This window comes from Cornus florida, unplaced genomic scaffold (genome assembly GCF_030987335.1).
Source record: "Cornus florida cultivar Cherokee Brave unplaced genomic scaffold, ASM3098733v1 CherokeeBrave_3.0.0_Hap2_Chr01, whole genome shotgun sequence".
In the NCBI taxonomy this organism is placed as follows: domain Eukaryota; kingdom Viridiplantae; phylum Streptophyta; class Magnoliopsida; order Cornales; family Cornaceae; genus Cornus; species Cornus florida.
In genome coordinates, this window is record NW_026775571.1 from 34,642,088 (window position 1) to 34,645,383 (window position 3,296).

Consider the following 3,296-nt stretch of genomic DNA (forward strand, 5'->3'; position numbering starts at 1 on the left):
ACACCCCTAAGGACTTACAAACTCAAATCAACTAGGCTACAAATCAAGACAACCTCCATCTAATCATTTCCCACTTCTCACCTTTTGGGAGAAGTCCTTACTTTTTATTGCTTTTACAACTTTTTCTTTTTTCTTCTTCTTCTTCTTCACCTTTTTTTTTTTTTTTTTTTTTTTTTTGGGAAGCAAGTTCAATTATTAACCTAGAGTTTGGGCCCTTCACCTTTCGGCGCGAGAAGTTTAGTGCTTGATGAGGCTAAAATCCCAGCTACTCAATGAAAAGGGGTTGTTATCCACCGTTATCAAGAATGAAAGTTTTCAATGCACTACTAGCTCAACTGGGATATAAGCAATTCAATAATCAACAAAGCATGTACCCTACAAATGAATGCTAGTGTGCATCTGTGCTAGTGTAGAATACTAGAGTGAATCTCAAAATAATCACAAAATCAAGATGATGTGGACCACAAGTGTAAGCAAGATATCAATTTTTCGAAAAATTTACTCCTAAATGGCATCCACAAGGCATACAAGGAATATTGGACCCTCAAGTCAATCAATTTTTAAATTTAACCAATATAGTCCTCAAAAGATCAAACTCATAGCTAATCATGGACCAATCATAGAAAATCCCTCAAATACACAAGTCATGCTCAAAATTTTGAATTTAAAAACAAACACTGCAAAGCACCATTACCCCCAAATTTAAATGGCACAGTGTCCTCAATGTGCAAAGAGAACAAAAGGATAGAGTATTCCAGTGCAATTAAGGCAAAGATTAGCCAGAACAGAAGTATCCAAATTAGGTGGGATAGCCCCCCCAAACTTGGGATTAACTGTGGTCCTAAAAATTTTACACTTGGATAAAACTCATCAGATAACAAAAGGGATAATAACAGTACACAGTGGATATGCAAGTGTAAATGGGATAGCAACTGAAAATAGAGAGAGGTATAAGAGTGGTCCCAAAAATTTTGGGCAGTACTCTCTCTCACTGATGTCACTGGGATGCACCTGATGGAGTCAAACAGATAGATATAAGAATATGAAAATAGGACATCCATAAGAAAGCATATATAAACCAAAAAGTACAGTACATCCAGTATCAAAGCCGACAAACACGGCTGCAAAAATAATATGACAGTATCGAAAATATGCAGATATCACAGATAGACACAGATACATAAGAGGAATGGAAAGATCAAGTAGATGAGCTAGGATGGGCAGGTTGTGCTCCGCGGATGTCTCTGGATAGATCTCTGAATGCGGTCATGACATTTGTGTGGAGGGAAGCAATGTCAGCTCTAATAAAGACAGTCTCTGGCGGATAGATACCACAGTGTCCTCCAGAGTCTGAAGTCGCTCTCCAAAGTCGGGTATGTGAGTAGGAGCCTCAGGTGTGGCTGGGTCAGGAGAATGATGATCCTGAGCCTGCTCCTCATCGTGAACGGATGACCCAATTGGAAAGTGCTGCTCTGGGTCCTCTACAGGCTACTCCAAATCAATGTCCATGTGCACGGTAGCCGGATCGACTGCGACGTCGTCCGCTGCCGGGTCTGCTGTTGCTGCCATCTCCTCTGCCTCTAAATCCTATGCTTCCTCGACAACATCATCCTGAAGGCTCTTGATAAGAGCATTATAGCTCTTATCCCAGTCCTTCTTTCCGAACGAGTAGGACCTAGTCTCAGGACACTCCCTTGGCTGGAAGGGATAGCGCTAATCTCGTAGAATCTGGGTGATGAGGTGGCCGAATGGGAGATACTTAGCCCTTTTGGGCCTCTCCTTGCTAATGTAGTCATCATAAAGCTTCCCCATCACACTCCAGATGAGCGCTGGCATAGATAGCCAATGCCCTGAATAGAATGCGTACAGAGCTGTCAAAAAGTCGCCTCTTCACTGTATCTTATAACCGGCCATGAAGATGTTACGGAACAAGAAAGAGTAAAAAAAACCACAGGTCGTCTGGAAGATAGGTGCGGGTGGTTAAGTATCGCCATCGGCATAGTGACGTGTGAGAAAAACTGCCATTGTAATGATCCGGTCATTTGCCTTCCTTTCCTTTTTCCTGAAATTTTACGGATAAATTTTTTTCGTTTCATTTTCTTTTCTGAGTTCTGTTTCTCGTCGTTTAGTGTCATCTCGAGTGCTCAAAAATGGTTTCTGGGACTCTTTCGTATGGATTGACAACTTCCTTTGACGACCGAGTCATTTTCACTTTTTGGACAATATTCATTTTTGTCCTTTTTCCCGATTTCATCTTTTTCCCTATTCTGTCTTTTCCCCGTTTGTCACTTTGTTGGCAAAACCTCACTTTTCATGGTCGGAGTTAGTTTTTGACTTCACGTGTCTTCATTCAAGGTGGTTTCCACGAAATACGTATCTTTACTTTTGCAAGAAAGTACTCTGATTGCTCCCGGTGTTCATAGGGGCATGGATGCATAGTTCTTTGGAATTATTTTCTCTTCTTGGGGTGTTTTTCATAAATATCTTTTGAAGATATTTTATTTTAGGGGTATCTAAGAAAATATTTTTTTAAGATATTTTCATTTTGGGGCATTAGTGCAGTTAACCCTTTTTGGAGGGGTTATTATGCAATTAACAAAAGTTATTGCAAAAATACCTCATCTGGAGCCTGGATCCTCGTACAAGATTCATTTTCACTTTTTTTCGACTCATAAATTCATAGAATTCCGTTCTGATCATTTTCCTCCAGTTTCAGAGTTTCTGACCCCGATTGCCGCCGAACTTGTTCGGGGCATATCTCTCTGCTCGGGACTCAGTTTTTGACTCTGTTTCTTCCGTTGGTTATATTTTGTCATTTTAAATCTTTTTTGTTCATGGAGTTTTGCCGTTTGAGTGCGTTTGCTCAAAATCCACTTTTCCAGACCCGGTGGGGCCCTTTCGAGGCACTTTTTGAGATTTTCTATAAATAGGGGACTTAAAGAGAAAAGATCAGATTTTTTTTCTCTCTCTCCTCTCTCTTGGCCAGCAGCCATGGCTGCCAAGGGGCTGCCACCATTCTTCATTTTTCAGCCACTTCCCTCGAGTGAAAACTCTTCGGCCTTAACATTTAATGCTTGTCTTAATACCGCGCACCTTTCACCCTTATTTGAACCCATTTTTGACCATTTCTTGAGTTCGGGTTTGAAGTCAAGTTATGATTTTGATGGGGCTTCTTGTGGGTTCATGTAGATCGTGTTGTCCCCGACAAAACCCTTCGGTATCATCGGATTCGAAATACTTTTCTTTCGGTGGGAATTTTGAGATTTCATCTCAAATTGAGGTAGGGGGTGTTATAA